This window comes from Antechinus flavipes, chromosome 1 (genome assembly GCF_016432865.1).
Source record: "Antechinus flavipes isolate AdamAnt ecotype Samford, QLD, Australia chromosome 1, AdamAnt_v2, whole genome shotgun sequence".
NCBI classification, from domain to species: domain Eukaryota; kingdom Metazoa; phylum Chordata; class Mammalia; order Dasyuromorphia; family Dasyuridae; genus Antechinus; species Antechinus flavipes.
This window is the reverse complement of record NC_067398.1, coordinates 614,704,837-614,727,122: the sequence shown is the minus strand read 5'-3', so window position 1 is coordinate 614,727,122 and position 22,286 is coordinate 614,704,837. Positions and strand designations below refer to the sequence as shown.

Here is a 22,286-nt window from a genome sequence, read left to right as displayed (position 1 = left end):
GAGGCAAGGCAAGAGAGAATATTTTCCACTTGGCTGGTTGGTCACAGAAGAGAGTTCAGCTAGATTGGAGAGGAGCACTCTGTTGCAGACACAGAGCACTTTGAGAGATTTCACCAGAATGACATGAAGAGTGGTGCTGGCTCTGGAGGCTGAAGAAAGCAGAGGCAGAAGCAAAGGACAAAGCGGCAAGAGTTCTTGGAACCAAGCAGAGAGATAGGCCTCTAAGCTAACCGGGCTATATTGGAGATAATAAAAGATCTGAATTTTTATCACCTGGCTGCATTTGGGAAGAAGATCACCACATTTTGGCATTTGGCAGACATAAAAATACAAAGATAAATAAAGATGACAATCTAGGGAAACTGAAGCACTACATTATACTCTTCTTCTGAATATTTGAATTATTGAATTACTTCCCCTAGATACCTGGGAGGTCTCAGCACCTTAATTTTGACCAACCCAATGTATGAACCTATGGTAAGGGCAAGTCTCTTCCTGACCCCAGAGCAGTACAAAGGCCTTCATCTCAGCCAGAGAATCCAGTTTGAGATGGATAGTTCACTGTGTTAGGTGGTCTGCAGGCATTTGTTCATTTAACTCAGCCTCTGCTTATATAGGGAGTAGCAGGGCTCGAGACAGTCATGCTGCCCATTCAGAGGGGCATCCTGCTCCAGGGGAGAGAAGGGTGAGTCTTGGAGTAGCTCCACGTGTCCACACCCAGAGGGACAGACAGGGCTGCTACTAGAATACAGATTTCTGAGCAGAGCTACCAGAGCATGCACAGTTAGACCATCAAGGTAGGCAAACCCCGAACTTTAGAGGCTTGAAACGTCCTTTGGGAATGCTGAGATACCAATTAAGAAATTGGGGTTACAAGGTTGGAGACTGCCAGTTCCAAGATAGGTATCTATATCTTGGAGATTTCCTAAAAACAGTCAATCAGAGAATAGTCTGCCAGAGCAATTCCAACAGAATAAGGGATTTCAAAGCTAAAGCATCAATAACCATCCCACATATAAAGTTCTTATACATCCATAACAGCAATAGTTACACAATTTAACAATTCCCATCCCAAATCTTAAACACACAGTAACACAGTTATAATTTTAACAATAATTCATCAATCACTTTCCTGCTCCCCGATATCAGTGCAAATTACATCAGAAGCAGGGGCGATGGTCTCAGTGTAAGTTGCTTCAGCGTGAGAAATGGGTCAAGGCTCTCAATCCATGCAGGGGTGACGGTGTGGCATCAATCTAAGCTTCAGATGGGCCAATACATGTCTCAGAAGAAGTTCAATAATCTGTAATTTGACTAAAATCTAGAACAACAAGAAACCAAATCTAACAAGATTAGAACAGTCAGAAAGAGTTGATTCACCAAATGGGAAGAGCCAGCAGCTGAGTTTGCTTCACAAGACAAGCAAATGGCCATCAGCTATATTCCCAATAAATAAAGCAGCAGATTTCACAGACCATTGTTAATTGTTCTCTCGTCATTTAGAAAACTTTTTAAAAGCACTTAAATATTATAAATACAATATCCACTAACAGAGAGATGACTAGGCTAAATACTTATTTGCCTAAGCATTTAGGATATAATGATTGCATATAACCAGGTGGACATAACTGAATTGCATTAACAGTTTTAATTGACCATTGCTCTGATCATAGAAATCAGTCACAGGAAAAAAAATGCAAAAAACATAACTATAACATAACATAAGCAGTTAAATAAAACTCAACCTTCATTCAGCACATAAGAGAGGAGCTTTAAAACTCCCAAATAGTATTAACAATAAGTCCAAGAGATTTTATGTCCAAAGTTTCAGATAAATCCCAAACAGTTATTTACCATGACCTCATAGCATTAATAGTATGAAATTTATCCCAGAAAATCAATCCTTAAATTACATTCATTCTCCTGTTCCATCTCTGTCTCTTCCCAATGCCTACTTGCTCAAACCTTCTCCAACATATTTTAAACACTCCCAAACCAATAACTCTTCTGACTAGATACTCCATTTAAACTATTAATTGCTTTTGTAAATCAATCTCTCTTGTCCCTTTTCTTTAAATCACCTTTTTTTAAACTTTAAACTTCAAGAGTTACAATTAATTTTGAACCAAATTTCATAAAACTTTTAATATAGTTTACAAATTACTCAATACTTTAAAAAAGCAATATACCATTTAAGTAGGGAGATGCAAACACAACTCCCCCCCCCCACCCCCAAGGTAAGCTACTGGCATTTTGTTTAATAATCTATATTTTAATTTGAAGTCCAACCAAACAATAAAGCAAAAAAATGTTTTTCTCTTCAGTTGTAAAGGCCATAATATTCAGACAATTCTTAAGATTTTATACTCAGAATAAATCTAACATGTACAAGGCAACCATAAAATTGTTTCCCCCAATTTCAAAATTATAGTACCTCTCTTTAAAATATAGTAAGTTCCCAAAATTCTTAATCAAATGTTACAATTACCAAGTTTAGCCTTCTTAAATTTTCTATTCTCTAATTCCATGACAACAACCTTGCTAATACTAGATTTTTCTTTCTTCTCCTGGGACAATTTTTTTTTCTTTTTAGAAGTATGCCTAGTTTTCTCACAGGTCCAATACGTCAGAGAGCCTTCTGTGTTCAGTTATTTATCTCTCTTACTCTTTTTATTCCTCTCTTCCAATATCTGCAACTGATTTCCAATCTTAAATTTCCAATCTTAACATACATACCAATTTAAAGTTATTTTAAAATTAACTAGTACTTTAGTTTGTGAAATTTCCTAAAGTCTACTTAGATATTCCATTCAAACTTCTTTTCATTAGTAAGCCAAGAAAGAGTTGAGCATTAATTCTTGCTTTACCTTGAGGTTTTTTTTTTTTTTTTTTTTTGGGCAGGATTCCACAAGCCTGAGTTCTGATAACAGGGTCTTTGCTTACAGGAATGATAACACTTATTTCTATTTTCTCAAAATTTCAATCTATGTTATTTTCTCCTCTCCCTGCAAAGCCAATGCGGACAGCCAGAGGTAGAGAGCGAGAGCGAGAGAGAGAGAGAGAGAGAGAGAGAGAGAGAGAGCCACATTAGTTCCCAAATTACCTTACCATGATCTAAGACCAATACATTCTGAGCCACTTTGAAAGAATTACTCTGAATGAATTCCATTTCCCACAATTCAGCCTGATATTTTTCTAATCCTGCAACACAGAGGCTGAATTCTTACGAGCTTGCTAACTTTTAACACAGAACAAAAAATACAAAGCAGACATACACATACACATGCAAAACTCTTATTTTCACCTTTTATTTATACAGATTTTAGTAGTCCTGGGAATATTCTCCCAGTTTTCTTTCCCTTTTATATCTGGGAAGTTCATCCCAGTCTTGAATTCCCTGGCTAACGTCCTGATACAAATTGTTGGGCTGCTTCTATCCCATTTTACCATCTTGGACCCAGTCCAGGTGTTGGCAGAGGCTCTTCATTACCCTCATGCCCCGCAGCCACCCGAGAGTTTCCTCAGGAAAGTCCTTTCCTTTGGGTCTAAAGCAGACCCAACATAAAAAAACAAATTTAGGAGGGCTAATCCCTCAGGGTCTCCCTCGACTCAGCCAATACACCCCCAGACTCCTGGGAACTTACCTCGAGCTTACACATGTACATGTCTTTCAGACTGTAAATGCTAGCCATCAGCACTTCCTTCAATCTTTAATTCTGTTTTCTACTGATTATCTCGCCTTGGGTCATTGTCTAAGAGGGGAGGGAGGCTGCTCACCCAGAACCAGAGACCATGGAGAAAAGTACTCTGTGGGCATTTGTCCCTGTCAGAGGTGTATACAGCCATCAAACCCAAAGATCCCATCCCAGAGAGGCCCCAACTGGGTGCGATATAGAAGATCCTTACCCTAAATGACTAAGAGATCACTCAAAAAAGAAAGCAGAAAGGTTGTTTGTTATGCCTCTGGAGGATGAGCCGTTCTATCACAAGATAAGGGAAAGAGAAAGTTCGTGGTAAGAGGGCTAAGGAAGTAGTAAAAATACACAGTTTTTATACAAGAGATTACATCACAAGTAAGAGCATTGAGAAGAGGAGGGGGAGGCATCTAATTGGTTGTTATCTGGAGAGATTGGAATGGAAGGCTTCTGTTTCCATGAAATCACCCGATTTCTAGAAAATAGAAACTCAGGCCTTCAGGCTTCAGAAATAGCTGGCCAAGGCTCAAGTACATATGGGCCTGCACATATTATACAGGTCATAGAGGAAACATAGAAATAATGAAAATAAAATACAGAAAAAGAATCAACATATTCCTGTAAGTTCTTCACATTTTCTCTTTATTCAACACAGTCTGGAGGATGCCTGTGCTATCTCAAGTCTTTAAATGTCTGTTCACCCTGAGAAACAAAATTTGTTTTATTTGTGGAGGAAATTGGGAGAGCGGGAACTTAAATAGTCTATGCTCCAACACCTCCCTACAGTCCTCCAGAACAGAAAATTTTGCAAAAACCCCAAAATACTTTGTTTTCCACAACCTTTTCCCTGGGTGCTTTGGGAGAAGTGCTTGGGAAGCATCCTCAGAGATGGGTTTGGAATGGGCGTCCCAGGCTGGCTGGACTTTGGCTCTCCTCTTCCAGGGACCACTGCATTTGGGAGAACAGACTGGAATCACTTCTTGGGGTTGAGGATATTCTCCTTGGGGCCAATTGGAGGAGGGTTCAAAGATAGTTTCAGGGCATGTCTTGCATAATGTGGGAGGAGACAGATATACTTTGGATCTCCTTTTTGGACGACCAATGGTCACTTTAGATGGCAATGACTGGGGTTTCTTCTTCAGCTTTAGGAGCTTCTCCATGGTCCCATTTGGAGGAGGGTTCGAAGATCATCTCGGGGTATGTCTTGGATCTGGTGTCCAGGTCAGAAAGGACTTTTGATATCCTCTCCAGAGAAGTACTGTCAGTGTTGTCAGAACAAGCCCGGGTGGCTTTCTGATGGCCCTCAGGGAAAACAGGAGGGAATGGTTCCGCCAGAATAAGCGGAACTGCAATTGTCATAAAAGGAGCCACAAAAGTTAAATTTGTCACCCAAGATGAGTCCATAATGTCCTTTTCCTGCGTTGTTGACCTGGCAGGAATGATTCCCTTCTGGCCCTCCAGATCCGGCACTTACACATTGTTGCTCATTGAAAAGGGAGCAATACGATAAGGGGGACCTCAGAATATCAGTTATTTTGGCTTCTGTAAAAAGCTCTTTTGCTCCTCCTGGACCAAGTCTGTGAATGAAGAAGGGACCATATGAACAAAGGGGAAGGAATCGGCAAGCAGATTTGGGGGGGGGGAGATAGGAGCGGCTCACGGTTTATGATTTACCACCAGTGATCCCTGGCTTTTGGAGGACAACCAGACCCTTGTCAGTGTGCTCTTGCATATGCTCTCCCTCGTTACATACTTGGAGGAAGCCCAAGAGACAACATTACTTCCCATTTTTCTGGTAACCCACTTATTTGTACAGTTGTTTGTAGGGGCCCACCTTAGACTGGGAGCTCCTCTGCACCAGAGTCTGGCTTGGGCCATTCTTTGTTCCCCCCAGTGCTTACTATGGAGTTTGGCCCACAGCAGATAATGTTTATTGACTCTGGCCTCCATTTTTCCCACTTTCTCACTCTTCTAAACTCGGCACTGTCATTTCTCACATTCTCATTCAGTTGAATTTTACTAATTAAAATACAAAATTACTCTTATTAATTTCCAAAGGACAAAAGTGAATGAATTTTTCCCTTTTTATTTAATTTATTTCATGATTTACCCAAGGTATTGAATATATTTTTTAAAATTTTTGCTTCATAGGTTCTTTCTCTGATTCCAACTCATAAGGAATCACATTTAAAATTATTCAAATTTTTCCATAAAAGCTGTGAATAAAAACATAGATCTCCCATCTTAATGAAAAATCTCAAGAAAAATTAAATTAAAAGTAGAGAGATAAAGATACAAAAAGAAAATGCTTCTATTTGTATTCAGACATAATCATTCCTTTTCTGTGAATGGATAGCTTTTTTGGTTTTTTTTTTTTTTTTTTTTGTCTAAGTCCTTCAGAGTAGTTGTGGATGATTGTGTTACTAGGAATAACAAAATCATTTTCAACTGGTCACCCCAGAACATTGCTGTCATTTCACATATGGCATATTTCACTCTGTTCATGGAGGACTTGGCAAGTTTTTTTTTTTTTTCCACCTAAGAAAATTCTGCTCATCATTTCTCAGAGAACACTAATACTAATATCTCATCAGAGAAACTTGCTTCAAAAATTGTTTTTCCATTTACTGTTGATAATTTTATTTCCTTCCATTTATTCTCTCTCTTTTCAGTCTGACTTTGCTTAAAAGGGTTTCATACTGATCAAGGACTTCCCCAAAATAACCTGAGCTTTTATCACCTCCCTTCTTCCCATATTCCATTTCCTGTTGGAATCTTTATAAACTGATAAAAAATCACTACAATTCCCCTCCTATTTTCCTGCAGGTTAAGTAAGATAGGGCTCAATATCCCTAGTCAGTATTTATGGTGTCTCCTATTTGAACCAATACTGATAAGAGTAAAGTTCACTCAACTTCTCATCTCTCTCTTCTCCTCCACTGAAAGAACTTTTTCATGCTATTTTTTCTTGTGGCAGATAATTTGAACCATTCCACTTCTCTTTTTCCTTTTTTCCTATGTATTCCTATATCAGTCCTTGCCCTCAATTAAAAAAAAATATCCCTTCATATTCTACTCATACCCCTTATTCTCTGGGTACGTACACTCCTTTTACCTATCAGTATATTGCTAATGTCCTACGGAGTTAAAAGTATCATCCTCCTATTCTTCTATGTTGTAATGCAAACAGATCAAGCTTAAACCACTCCCAGGTGTTTTGAGCCTGCTTCAGTCTCTCACTTGAGCTCTCTTCCCAAATTCCCACATATCTCTTGAACATTTTGTCCCATTTGCCCAACTACACCAGAAGCTCAAAGTGTCCAAAACAGAATCTGTTCTTTATCCTGCACTCTCTGCCCTCTTCTGAAATTCCCTTTTCTGTCACCCAAGTTTACAGACTCAGTCATCCACAACTCTTCCCTTTGCTTAGCCCACATATCATCCATTCAATTAGGTATCTTTTAATTCCATACTCAACATTTTCTCCCCAGAGGTTTCTTTTCCCTCACTTGCATAGCTAACAACCAGTTCACCCTATTCACCTGTCTCCTAAAGTTTTCTGATAGCCTCATTGTTCCATTAGGATCATGCTTTCTGACATTATTTTTCTATATAGTTATCTAGCATAATCAAGTTTCTGTGCTTTTGGTCTTTCCTCTTAGAATGAATTTTTGGGGATATCTTCCTCCTTTAATATAGTGACTGATAAAGAGCAAATATTACTACTTGTTTGTTGATTCTCACCTTGGGGAAATAACTGATTTTTTTTCACTATGTTTAATCGGAGGGAAAAAAATGTCAACAAATTAATACTAAGCTTTGGTTCCAATAACTACCCTATCTTCCCAGCTAAAGCAGCAGCAAGCAGTACAAGAAAGCCCGAACAGCTCACTGGGCACAGCCCAGCTATTGCCTTTCATCATCCTATATGTTTTTACAGTAGAGCCAGCCTCAACACAATTGATAAAAATCCTTTTTTTTTTTCCATTTTATCCAATTGGATCTATTCCTACAGGTCCCTTTCCCTGTTTCCCCCTTTCTCCATCCCTTCTTTCCTCTCTCCTCATCATTAAAAGTAATCCAAAGGCAGCAACTGAGAAACTCCCTTCTATGTCAATAGAAGAACAAGAGGATGGAACCTTGTAGGCAAAGTGTCTGTCAGTAGAAAGCAGAACCTGTAAAGTTCATTGCTTTGCTGTGGCGGGTAACTTCTATCAGACTGCCCAAAACACAAAATTTCTGAGAATAATTCCAATTTTCTTTGATTTTACAGCATCCTATGGGCCTGTCAGGCTTACAATCCATGAGGCTCCCATTGCTATTGCTTCTTTTCCCGAAGAGTTCTCTCCTATTTGTATTCTTAAACCCACAAGATCTAACAGCAAAGTACTAACTATGATATGGGCCAGAAGGGACAGAAAGAGAGGCTTGAAAAGTCCTCACCTACACTTCTACCCTGGACAAACCTTTCTTAACCCTTGCAGTGTTTTGAAGCACACTACCTCTCTAAGAAGAAATGACAGATTGGCCCCAATTACAAGAGAAAGATTTTTCACACCTACATTGGATATCTACAGGTACAATAAATAAACTTGTCCACCCCCTCTAATAAAAAAAAAGAAAACATACAGTTTGAGATTGCAAAGAAATTTTTATGAATTTAAAATATGTTTTGGAGAAAGATGGAATAGTTGTCAGAAGGTAAATTGTCAGAAAAAGGTTAAGAACTATGATGCTGCTCTGCCCCATCTCCTTTCCACCTAAGGGGATACACAAGTCTGATGGTTCAGCTTGATTCCCCAATGGATGGAATTGTTTGAAAGCTCTACCAATGAGGATCTGGAGGCAATCTTGGGGACATTATCAGAAGGAAAGAGAGAGAGAAAGAGAAAGCACCTCTCTTCCATCCTTTCCACTGCCCTCAACAGCCTTTCCCAATATACCATCTGATTTGATCCTTATGGCAACCCTGTGAGGAAAAAAAGGCAAACAGGTGAAATGGTGTGCCTCAAGAACACTCAGTTCTGTGTGAGGTTGAATTTGAAACTCAGGTCATCCTAAGTCCCAGGCCCATGTTTTTCTTCTACTTAAGAACAAAGAAGCTTCTTCAGGATAACAAAAAAAAAACCTATTTTCTTTGTAAGTGACTCTCAGATGGTTTGAGTTACCTCAGCAAAGTCTACAGAAGAGGGTTCTCTCATATAATCTCAGTTGTATCCTAGCTGCTTCTTCCACTGAGTACAGAGGAACAACCATCTTGTCCATCTCCTATTGCTGGTACAAGGTATATCTCTCACATTGTTCTCTAGAAACAATGACTTCCCACAAAATTACACACCTCCCCCTGAAAATACAAACTCCCTCATTTCTCCTTCTACGTATTTGGCTAACCTCAGCCCCAGAATAGTCTCTATCATGAAGCCTCCTACCTGTCAGAAGTTTTCGAAGACGAGAAAAGCAATCTCTTAGTTGGTGAAGAAACAACTTATGGAACACACACACACACACACACACACACACACACACACACACAGTCTCTCTCTCTCACTCACTCTCTCTCACTCTCTTTCCCTCCTTGCCCTCTCTGTCTCACTGTCTCTATCACACTCTTTTCTATTTCTACTTTTTCTTTTTCTATCTTCTCAGTCTCTATCTTCTATCTTCTCTATCTCTACAACTAGTCTCTTGCTAATTTCTTTCTTCCTCTAAATCTGTCTCTATCTTTTCTATAACTTTTCTCTATCTTCTCTATATATCTCTATCTTCTCTATATCTACCTCTATCTTCTCTATATCTATCTATCTTGACATATCTTCTCTATATCTCTATCCTCTCTCTATCGCTAGGTTATCTACATTGACCCCTATGTTCTCTATTTAACTTCTCTACCTCTATATCTATAAATCTATTGCCCTTCTCACTTTCCCAATCCCTCTATTCCTTGGCCTTTCCTATCCCTTTCTCCCAAAATCCCCTCCACTCGAACTCTCCCCTCTTTGCCTATCCTACTCCCTGTCCCTCTCCTTCCCACCTCTCTCTTTCTCCTGCCACTTCTCTCCTTCTCCTTCCACGTCTCTCCTTCTCTTTCCACCTCTCTCCTTCTCCTTCCATGTCTCTCTTTCTCTCCTTCTCCTTCTACCTCTCTCCTTCTCTCCTTCTCCTTCCATGTCTCTCCTTCTCTTTCCACCTCTCTCCTTCTCCTTCCATGTCTCTCTTTCTCTCCTTCTCCTTCTACCTCTCTCCTTCTCTCCTTCTCCTTCCACCTCTCTCCCACTCGCTCTCCCTGCCTCTGGCTCTGGCGCTCTCTCACTCTCTCACTTGCTCCCGCTCTCTCTTGCTCTCTCTTGCTCTCTCACGCTCACTATCTCTCCCGCACAGAGCACGGCTGTTGAGGTTCCTGGTCTTTTATCCTAGTAACTGTTTGTGAGGTACTGATGACATCACATGGAACCGTTTTTCTGTTATATCAGTTATGTCCTTCCAATTGATTGGAAGGTTAGAGCATATGTGCAAAAACAGGAAGCTTGTTGGTTACATAGTTTCCTGAACCTAAGCCACTCTGCCTTAATTGGATTTCAAACTGTATTTCTCACTGATTCTCATTAAATAGTTTTGTCATCTTTCACCTAGAGTGTATGTTTATCAAAGATTAAAAATATCTCTCAACATTTACTTTTTAAATCTTTGTCTTTGCCCGATTGTGCATTAATAAGGAAAAAATATATTTGTATCCAGTGTACATAGATAAAAGGGCCATGATATGCTTCCTTGTAAAACTTTTTTGATTCAGCTTTCATTTCTTTTCTCTTTCTGGTTCACGTTGAGGACAGATATTTGGCTTTCTTTAATGAGAGGCAATAGAACTGACATTTTCCTCCTTTTCCTCCTCTCTGTCTTCCCTAGTATTCTTTACCTCCATTCATACAGTTTTGTCAAAAGTACTTTTGTTTATTTTTATTGAAGTTTTTATTTCCAAAACATAAGGATAATTTTTTCAACATTGATCCTTGAAAAACCTTGTATTCCAATTATTCCCACTTTCCCCCCCTCACCTAGATGGCATACAATCCAATATATGCTAAACCTATATATGGTTAAAATACATGCTGCTTCCAAAATGGGGATGCAAATTTACACAATTGTATTGCTACACAACAAAAATGAGATCAAAAAGTAAAAAAAAATGGGAAAGAAGATAAAATTCAAACAAATCATACCAAAAATTGTGAAAATGCTATATTGTCATTTACCCTAAGTTCCCACAGTTCTCTCTCTGGGTGAGATGATTCTCATCCTCACAAGATCATTGCCATAGGCCTGAATCACCTCATTGTAGGAGAGAGCCACTTCCATCATAATTGTTTATTCTATAATCTTATGTTGCCATGTACAGTGATCTCCTGGTTCTTCTTACTTCACTTAGCACCAGTTCATGTAAGTCTCTTCAGGCCTCTCTGCTACCACCTTGCTGGTCACCAAACTTCCTTTTAACTCTCACACCCTGGGTAGAGAGTCTGCCTCTCTTGAAATCATCTTGTGGATTTGACTTAGCTAATTTGCCAAGGCACTGGTAGATTTATTGTGAAAGGGTTAATTTCAGGCTCTCTAATAATTCTCCTAATAGTCCTACAAATCAACTTGAAAATAAGATGGAAAAGGACTTGATCGAGTGGGCAAATTTCTCTAGTAAAACCTCAAATCCCTGTACCCTCTACATATTCATTTTATAACTCTTTTCTTATATTATTCTTGATATCTTGATAGCTTATATATCTTATCTTATCTTGCTATCTTTATTGCTTAACAATAAAAATGTCCCTGGTGTTCCAATAATATCATGTTTCTTGTGAGACTCAGTATCTTCACCTATAGAATGGGAATGGATAACAACACTTGTATTCACGAAGCGTTCTGAGAAAAACATTATGTAAATGTTATAACTTTATGAAAATGTAAATTGCTCTTATTATTTAATTATTAATGTGCTTACTTAAAGCACATCATTAAAGTTATTCCCATTGATGTCTAAGAATAAGAAGACCTAACTTGAGGTCTTAGTCCACACATTGACTATGAAATCCTTTGTAATGAGCAAAAAAGCAACACAATTTCTACAACTCAATTTGCTCAACTGTAAAATGTGGATAATAAAAGGGATCCTATACAGTACTGCTGGGAAGATATGAGAGCATAGATATACAAATCCTTTAAAATCAAAGGTGAGGTGTGTCTATTATCTCCATTTTAAGGTACACATTCTCACCAATGACCAATGATTTCAATAACAAATAAAATCCATCCAGTATCTAAACCATATGCAAAGCATCCTTCCTACTTTACAAAATCTTGAAATTTAGCATGGGAAAGGGCTTGCTTAGGTTGGCCCATGCCAGCCAGAACTCTCATCTTATGAGAAGGATCTCCAATGAGCCTGCATAACTTGTCTATGATCTTGACAAGAAAGTGAATTGGATTTATGTGAGGGAGAGCTGTCCAAGGTAAATGGTCTTACTTTATTCTCTGAAACCATCTGGGTCCATTGCCCAGATGTACCTCAAAATGACTGGAGATGGCCCTGAAGGCAAAGTTTTTAACAGGTCTATTTGCCTGAATTAGTTTTACCTGGAGAGGGGCATTGACAAGATTATCTTGTCTTTCAGTGGGCCTTTGTTACAATAGTCATTGGTTGAGTTCCTTACATTGTTAGGGCTATTTTAACCCCACAGAAACTGTATTTTTTCAAGATGCAAATTCTTCAGGTTATCCATTAGGAATTTAGTTTGAGTCTTTTCCCAACTTTTCCTACTTTATTGCAACTTATTAAGCTTTTTGCCCCTTGGTGAAAAAAGTGTCATTAAGGTTAGGTAAAAATTGAGGCAAAGGGGCAGCTAGGTGGCGCAGTGGATAGAGCACCAGCCCTGAAGTCAGGAGGACCCGAGTTCAAATCTGGTCTCAGACACTGTCTAGCTGTGTGACCCTGGGCAAGTCACTTAACCCCAATTGCCTCAACAAAAAAAAAAAAAAAAAATTGAGGCAAAGATAACTTCTTTACCTACTCAAGGTCAGTTTGACAACAGCTCTTTATTTCCTCCTTTCCTGCTTCCCACCTTCCTATTTTCTTTTTTTCTTCCTTGCATCCTGTCTTCCTTCCTTGCTTGCTTCCTTCCTTCCTTCCTTCTTTTCTTCCTTCCTTCTTTCATTCCTTCTGAATGAGCCCAGATGAAGATTTTTCAAAAGTCATAAGACCCTAGGACTAAGCTTTAGGAAGTTACATGGCCCACAGAATTAGACAGCATTGCTGATTATTTTTCAGCTGTTACTTCCTTTTTAGTCAGTCCAATGAACCCAAATCCTTTGATATTTAATCCACTCCTTGTTTCTGGCCCAGGGCCCCACACCACGGTGGGCTGCTCAGTTGGGGTGCTTGGACCTATCTTGACAAGGACAGAATAAATCATTTCTTTTTATATCTGGAGATGCCTCAGAGTAGCTAAGTTGGATAAGCAGTCTAGCCTCCTGTCCCACACAGTTGATGGGGGATCGTACAGGATCTGTGCCTTCCCAGAGAGATGATGGGGATTCTACAGTAAGGCAGTTTCCAGGTTGGGTTTTCTCCAACTGTCCTTGAGATCAGACTCCCTGCCTCCCTCTCTGTGAGGTAGGGGCCCAAGATAGATGCACTGAGATAGAAACAGAAACAGAAGGCTCCAAAGAATTAGCCCAAGGCCTAAGACAGTCAGGCCACTTGTGGGCATATGATCCAAAGCACTGCCTGCCCTTAGGCTGAAGGGGATCCTGGGATCATGAAGGCATGGTGTCCGCAGGGAAAGGGGTATGTCTAGTAAACCACAAGAAGTCCTGATAAACAGCACAGAAGCAGGACCTTTTGCATGACTTCTAGATGGGGCCATCACTTCAGACTTGGAGATTTGAGGGTCTGAGAATTACAGGATTGCAAGACATGAGATTGGAGCTGCTCTCCCCAGAAGGGAAAGGGGAAGGAGTGTTCCAAATGCAAATCTTCTGAGCAAATATCTAAAATAATACCTGAGAGTGCACTTGATGAGATATTGCTTTTTCCATGAGGACGTCCTTATCTTCTTTCCATTTCACTAATTTTTTTTTTTAGTGAATTATTTTCTTTTTCCAGTTCACAGATCCTACTTTCTTGTGAATTCTTTGTCTTTTCCAATTCACAAATCTTACTTTTTTGTTCACAAATCTTACTTTCCAGAGATTTTTTTACTTTTTCCAATTCACAAATTCTGTTTCTCTGTACTTCCTGGGAATTTTTTACCTTTTCCAATTCATATTTCAAAGCTTCTCTTTCCTTTCCCCATTTTTCTTCTAACTCTCTTTTGAGACTTTTAATGATCTCTTCTATGAGAGCGTTATGTAAAAGGGGACAGGCAACATTCCCATTTGGGGTATTGTCTGGTGACTCTTTGCTATTAGTCTCTTTGGGGTTGCAGACCTGCTCTTTTTCTGTGTAGAAGCTATCAATTGTGCTTTTAATTTTTTTACTCATTTTTAAAGCCTTTAGGGTCTGCCTTCAGGGCAAGGGGGTTACCAGCTTCCTCTGCAGAACAGGGAGAGATGTAAACTGGCTTCAGGAAGTGAGTTGTGGGAGTGCTCTGAGTGAAAGTTTCCCCTTCCCCCACCCAGAGGTAATTTAGCACAGGTGAACTATGGGGGTACCCAGTGGAGAACCCAGCTGTGTGGTTTAGTGACTGTCCTAAGGCAAGAGACTAAGCGGTGAAAATGTCACTGCCCCAGGCCAGAGCCCCATGTGGGGCTGTGGGTATTAGCAGCTGACCAGCAATAGCCAGTTCTGATTGGAAGTCTCTGGCCAGAAGCAAATCACCCTGCCCAGAAGCAAGGTGAGGCCCCCACTGTGCAGATTAGAGGCTGCCCCGGGCTGTGCCCTCCTGCCATGCAGGTTCACATCTGCCCCAAGGAAAAGCCCTGTACTGTGGGTTGGAGCTGCAGGGCTTGTGCTATGATCTGTGCTCTCACTTCCAATTTGGGGCTCTGCTCGGAGCCTCTAGTTCTCTCCCTGCCCCGCAGCTGAGGACAAACCTTTTCTGGCGAGATTCCAGATAATCTTTGGCTGGTGAGTTGTTGTACTTCTAATCTTTATGAGTTGTAGCAGTCAAGCCTATTTTTGAGGCTGAATATAATATTGATAGTGAGGGTAAGAGAGGAGATTAGAAAGTCGCATGTGCCTTCTGTGCCATCTTGGCTCTGCCCCATGTTAGGCTTCTTGAAAGTATCTTGTGAGTAAGCTTGTTATCCTGACAAATAACTAGTTGCAGTTACAAAGATCCCAATGAAGGATGACTTTAATGATAATCTACAGCTTTGCTAAGTAGGGATAATTTCCAGTGGTTGGCTTTTACACCTGGAATGTTATGTTTAAGGCTATCTCCTTAGATATCAAGATGAGGTGTAAAGTTTAGATGATGAATCTCTATTACATTTACATGAGACAATCACTATTCACTGGCGTATGCTAGAATTTTGAATTTGTTTCCTTTGATCACAAAATCTTAGAAATTTGTGTGCAGACATTGAAACATTATAAGAAATATAAATCTATATTTGATATGATTTAACATCAAAAATGGATCATTCTTTAGGGCCTCTTGCCAGTTGCCAGGAGAAAGAAGATCCTAACACAGTTAGCTCTAAGGAGAAGTGGGTTTGGAAAGCTTAGTGGTGTTAGGAGTGATACCACATGACATAGGGAAAGGAAAAGGACACCACGAGGCAGAGTAACTTGGGGGGCTGACCCAGGGGAGGCCGGTGGCCTTGGGGTTGTCCATAGGTAGATTTTGTGGGGAGGATTTGGCCCCAGATACATGAATGAGATAGGGAAGTGGACTTTTGTCCCTGTTTTGGAAACTTGCCTGGTTTGGAAAAAAGCTTGGTTGGTTATATGGAGTTCCAGTCTCTTCATTTTTAGGTTTCTTGAGAACTTCAGAACAGGTATATTTCAAATGGGAAGGGGGAGAGTCTGGCAGGTAGCCAAAGGGCTACCAACATGTGTATCCCCTTTGATACAGCAGGGTTTCTATGCAGCTAATATCCCAAAGAGATCTTAAAGGAGGGAAAGGGGCCCACATGTGCCAAAATGTTTGTGGCAGCCCTTTTTGCAGTGGCAAGAAACAGGAACCTGAATGGATGCTCATCAGTTGGAGAATGGCTGAATAAACTAGGGTGTATGAATGTTATGGAATATTATTTTTCTAAAAGAAACTATCAGGGGGCTGATTTTAGAGGGGCCTGGAGAGACTTACATGACCTGATGCTAAATGAAATGAGCAGGATCACGAGGTCATTGTATATGACTACAATAAGATGATACAGCAATCCATACTGATGGACGTGGTTCTCTTCTAAAATGAGATGATTTTGTGATGAACAGAGCCATCTACACCCAGAGAAAAGACTGTGGGAACTGAGTCTGGATCACAACATGATATTTTCATTATTTTGTTCACTTGCATTTTCAAATTTTTTTTCCAGATCTGATTTTTCTTGAGCAGCAAAGTACTTGTAAGCTTACATATATTGCATTTAGCTATCTTTTAACATGTATAATATATATTGGATTGCCTGCCATCTAGGGGAGAAGGGACAATGAGTGCAAGCTCTTCCTGGATTTTTCTGTTAGGTTTCATCATATACAGTCCCGTGCTGCTTCCTATATGCCCCTGACCAGGGCACCTTTAAGTCCCCAAGTCCTGACTCCTACACTCCCTCATTTAGCTCCCAGGCAATTCTGAAGGCCCATTAAACTCCCATTCGGAAGCCTATCTGGAAGAGGAGTACATTCTTAGGGAAGGATTGCCAGATGGATTGTACACATGTGCCCCAGGCAGGGGCTTCAAAACTCTTTTCAAAGCCTTCCCTTATAAGAGTGAAAACATCTCTAGAATTTTTGCTAAAGGGGATCATGCTTCCAGGAGGCCACACTGTTCCCCTTTGAGGAAATAAAAGCACAAATTGGGGGGGAAAGTTCTTAGAAATTTATTCTGGAAAAGCTGGATGAGACACATCCATGATAACTATCTTCCCCTCTCAGTCGTCCTCTTTGTGTGGTCCCCAGTTCCTCTCCCTAGTAACCCCCATTCTGACCCCAATTTGTTTCTCCTTTTTTGCTCATATTGGATTCTTGCATGTTTCATCTACTTGAGAGTTGTTTCTTCCAGAGTGTAAGCCATGGAATTCCAACTACTTGGTCAAATCTCGGGATCCCCAATTCTGACACTTGGCAGCCCCTTGCTGCTGACAGCGCCTGCAAGTCACATGTCTCCCATCCTCAGTCTGGACCACAATAGGCCCTGTCAGCTCTTCAGCCCTTTTCAGGCTGAAGCAGCTCCAGAAGATGAGATCTTTCTCCCTTTGTCTCAAATGAATTTGGGTCTGGACTGCTTGAGGGGAGCAGAATGGGAGAATGGCCCGAAGGCCTTGGGCCTGGACAGTGCTAGAGTTCCATGGATACCACTGGCTGCCGGATGGCAGTTGAGGCTCTGTGATGACAGGGGTTCCCAGTTGGACCGTGGGAGTTGGTGGAAGCAGGGTCTCCCATTGCTGCTCATTGCTTGAAGCATCATTATCCTCTGGCCCGCTTGCTGGAGGACTTAAGCACTAGAATGGGCCAAGATTTCTTAGCAAAAGTGGTTCTGGAAATCTTCCAATAATGTGATGTTGTTGGATCCTTCTAAATGGTAGATGGCGGGTTACAGTTAGTACTGAGGAGAGAGACCAGCCTGAAGGCCTTGATAACAAGGATGTCCTAGTGGAAGAAATGCATCAGGACTGGTGTGGAAAGGTGTGAAAAAGGGACTGAATGGGTCCAGGGGAAGGTTTCTCAGAGGCTCTGGGACATTAGGCCTTTGTTTCAGGACATCACATGTTCCCCCTTCTCAGAGGATTGTAAGACAGAAAAGGTCAGACCCCAGCTCTAAGTTTCAGGAAGTCATGTGATCTCTATTTTAACAGGTAAGTAGGGGAGGAAAGGTCATGCAGTCATGTGACCCACAGGACCTAGACAACCTTGCTGGTCATTGGTCAGCAGTTACTTCATTTTCAGTGCATCTAATGAACTGAAGCCTTTTGCTATTTAATTCATTCTCTCTTTCTGGCCTGGGGACCCAAGCCATGCTGGGCTGCTCCCTTGGTGTGCTGGGACCTCTCCTTGCAAGGATGGAACCCATGCTTTCTGTGGGCATCTGGAGATGACTCAGAGTAGCCCATTTGAGTCAGGGAGTTGCACACAGATTCCTGTTTTTTTCCTTTGTCCTGGTTTTTTGCCTGGGGATCAGATTTTTTCTTGCACAACCTGAGAAGTGTGGTTAGGTGTGTAAAGGAATTTTAATTCTTTTACTTTTTTCACTTGCTTTCTGGGGAATGTGGGATTAAGAGAGTGAAGGAGAAACATTGGGAACACGAAGTTTGACAAAAATGAATGTTGAAAACTCCATTTGGAAAAATACTAATTTCAAGATTAAAAACATAAATTTTAAAATAAATCGTATAGTATATGAAACCTTCCCAAGGTAAGTAAGATCTCACTCTTCTTCCAACTTCTCATGTTTTCCTCCCTTCCCTTGTATCTCAATCTTTTCCCCCTTTTTGTCTTCCCTCCTTCGCTCCCTCAGTTGGTCTCCCTCCATGATGCCTTGTCTCTTTATCCCCTTCTGCCTGCCCTGTCTCCGCCCTCCCCTCACAAACAGCCCTCAATAGGTATCTTTCCAGTCTTTTACTGGGGCTGCTGATGTTTCTTGTGCAACTCCAATTGTAATACCCACCTATTTGAATTTGGTTTTGTTTCTTCCAAAATTTTGCCTTTGATCTGAGGGTTTTTGAAATTTGGCCCTATTATTCCTATGTGTTTTCCACAATGGATTTTGTTGAGATGGTATTGTGTAATGGTCCAAGGAGGAGTCAGGCAAGTGCAACAGGAAGTAAACAAGCTATAAAGCTTGAGATCCCAGGAAGGGGATCTGCTGTCAACTAGCAGGGATCACTTTGTGGGCTAGAAGCCTGGTCCCATTGAGATCCGCATCCTTAATGGGAGGTGTCTCCTTCTCTGATTGGCTGTGCCTATGACCTCATAGACCCTCTGTAAGCTGTGGGAGGAGGAAGCAGGTCCTCTTTGACCCGGGGTTCTGGGAGTCAGCAGGGGATCAGCTCGGCAGGATGTGAACATGTGAATAACAGGCCTTGAGCTTGCACAGGGCTGTCCTCAAGCACTCTACCTTGTAGCTAAACCATTCTTCTTACTGAATGATGGGCAGAGACCTCTGAAGACCTCAGACAGAGGTAAGCTTGGGGAAACTGGTTTAACACTGCGAAAGGCAGTGACCGGAGATTCCTCGGTCGGCCAGGGAACGAGGAGGGACAGGCAGTAGAGAATGCAGAGTGGGACAAGGCTATTCGCAAATGTAGTGAATGCCGAGAGTTAACAAACCTGAGGCGCCCAAACTTGGGGTGCGCTGTAGATTGCCTGCCCCCGGTAATTAATCGGGAAGACAAAGTAGTCCCTCACCCAGGAGGGAATGCAGAGGGGCATTATGGATCTAAGTATACCTAGGATCAAGCTGGAGGTCACAGCTATGCATGCAGCTCATGTAAATAGGCTCAAGGGCCAGATGGATGGTCTTTTAACCAAGACCACCTCTGACGAACAGCAGGAGCTTGCTTTCAAGCTCCGAGGCCCTTAATCCCATGTCCAGTAAATAGAGCTCAGCAAGGAAAAAATCTAGAGCTACTAGAGATGGTGAGAGTATAGAGTAAAAATACAAGAAGTAAAGGTTGAGTTAGAGGTAAAAGGAAATATATTACAAACATTAAGAGATAAAAGAATTAATTTCAGGATGAATTACGGGTTGAGTTAGAGAATGGACAAAATGTTAGCTAACAGCAGTTAGAACAGAGAGAGTTCAGCCTCCTGGCTGAAACTGAGAAGAAAAAAAAAAGAAACAGAAAAAAAAAAGTTGGGGAACCTTCCATATGGAAACTAACCAAAGAAATCCTCTTTAGCATTTTGTTAATTTATCTCATCTGCTACAGCTTAAGAGGGTCTACTGGGCAAAGTAGTCATTTTATTGAAAGAACTACCCTGCTAATGGGAAGGGATTTCATTTTTCCATAGGCAAAACTCAGTTTCTGCTTCAATTCTGCCCACAACTGAGCATGTGCCTTTGGGCATTTCCTGACCCTCCTCCCTCAACTCCACCTTCCTGGCAAGAGGAGGGGGAGGAATGGGAGGGGCAGTGATAGCAGCCCTGCCCACTCACCAGTTGCACCCCCAATGTCGCCATTACAAAAGGGGGAAGAGACTCGGGCAAGGAGACATAATGGCATCTTGAGGGCAACAATTGTTACTGTGCTCAAAGAGTCTTTGAAAATGCAGCATTCCAACCTGCTCGGTTAGTCTCTAAGCAAGCCTGTGAGGGTAAGTGATGGCAGTTAGAGAGAGTAGACTTTTATGCCTATAGGACTACAAAGAGGTTCTCTGGGGAGCTGGAACTCCTCTTTGTTCACCTTACAGAGCTTCTCTGTTCCACACAGGTTAGCTTGTTCGCCTCGCCCCCGAGGCTGCTTATAGGTCAGTGTCCGTTTAGAGAATGACTTGGGAACGTGTAGCTATTGTCCCAATCCATAATATAGACACTGTGATCTGTGGCGCAGGAGAAGAAGTGACACCCGAATTCTGGACTCGCACTGGTGGAATACAATTTGGAGATATTGATTCAACTTTGACTTCAGCAACAGAATTCAGGGATATTAGGGACGGCAGCGGTTACAGCTCATCATCTGTATGAATGGCAGACTACTAAAAAGGTGGGTAGACCCAGATATAGATCTTACAGCTATTATGGGTCCCAGCTGGGCTAGAAATTGCCTCAAGATTACAGCAAACACTTATATGTCTGGCATAAAAGGACATAGAGCAGCTAAAATGAGTGCTACCTCTTTGAGATGGGAATTTAAAGATAAGACAGAAGTTTTTATTTATTTTACAATTGAAAGATTCCACATCAATCAGTGGGAAAGAGATCTTACAAAGTGAAAAAATTCAGACTTCATTAGGAATCAAGCAGGACATTTGACATTTTGAATCTTCTCTGAGTCCTTGGAATTCCCACTGAATTTGTTATTGATTTGAGAAAAGTAAATGAATAGATGGAGACACTGGAAGCTCTTCAGCTTGGGCTTCCATCTCAATTGACTAAGGAATGGTCTTTTGGGATTAAGAATTCTATCCCCTCTAGATAAGGATATGAAGGGATTTCTCTTCTCAGTGCCCAACATTAATTTAGCTGAGCTTTGTAAATTGTTTGAATGGAGAGTTTGGCCACAGAACGTGAATAGTAGCCGTACTATGTGACAGATGCATGTGGCTGCTGATAATATTCCTGTAAGAAAAGCATCTCCAAAATGTATGTTGTTACCTTTATATGACATTTTCAAAGGAGACAGTGCTTTACACTCATCATGCCAGTTCACACAAGGGACTCAAGAAGCTCTAAGACATTGAATTGGGTTCATCTAATATGGATGAAAGAGTAACTCAAAAAGTATCGGAAATCAATTTTTTTTACAAAAGAGGCACCCACAGCAATCCTTCATAAGGAGACACTATGATGAAGTGGGTGCACCTCCCAGCACAATCAGATCTAAATTCGATTCCTTACCCAGGGCTTATAACTACAATTTTAATGAAAGCATTAGGAGAATAGTACAACTATCTGGGACAAGACCTGGCAAAATATACCTCTTATACCAAGGCACAAATTGATGTGTGTTGTGAAATCATGCCAGAGTAGAAAAATTTCTTGGCCACAGTTCTAAATGTAATTTAGATTTGTATGTAAATATAATTTTTGATTTGTCTTCAGTAGATGTGGTACAAAGAATGGCCTCAGCCCAAATAAAATGTGTAGTTTCTAATATATGTCATCAGGTCTTTAAAGAACTCAGAGAGCAAGTGAGAAGGCATTCAAGTATTTTATCCTGCATGTCCATTTTCATAGTGGTCTTTCAAATCCTAATTCTTACCAGGTTGCTGCAGCTTTCCATTTGTAAATTGTAAAAAGAGGATGCTAGGAGCATAGCAAAAGGTGGTACAACTTGCCTTCTTTTTCACTCGCCTATGCTCTCTCCATGACAAAACTCGTGGTTTGAGATGGAATGCTCTATGCAAATGGACATCACTCATGTTAAGAGGCAGAGCATCCATGTAACCATGGATATACATTCCCAATTCTTTATGGTCTCACTGCAATCAGGAGCAGCAGTGAGGCATGTGATGAGCCATCTTTCCACTGTAGGAATCTCACAGGCACTGAAGACAGGTAATGGACCAGCTTAATCACCTTCTGCCTTTAGGTCCTTTTGCATTGAATTTGGCTTTGCCCGTTCCCCTGGCATCCCATACAACCCTACTAGTCAAGCCATCATTGGACAGACTATTTATATCCACAAGATGCTCCCGTCCACAGAAGAGAAGGGAATTTGGGGATTTGCACGAGATGTGGCAATACATACAGGTAAAAACCGGCAATTTTCAAATTCTTT

The 22,286-nt window shown here is 41.0% G+C and overlaps 1 long non-coding RNA gene across 1 annotated transcript; it reads right to left on the bottom strand.

Moving 5' to 3' along the window:
* Positions 1 to 4,316: 4,316 nt before the first annotated feature.
* LOC127544413 (uncharacterized) lies at positions 4,317 to 10,147 on the bottom strand. Its single transcript, XR_007949438.1, has 2 exons — positions 9,125 to 10,147; positions 4,317 to 5,272 (listed from the first exon to the last, which is right to left on the bottom strand). It is a non-coding gene; the product is annotated as an uncharacterized LOC127544413 (long non-coding RNA).
* Between the last annotated feature and the right edge of the window lie 12,139 nt (positions 10,148 to 22,286).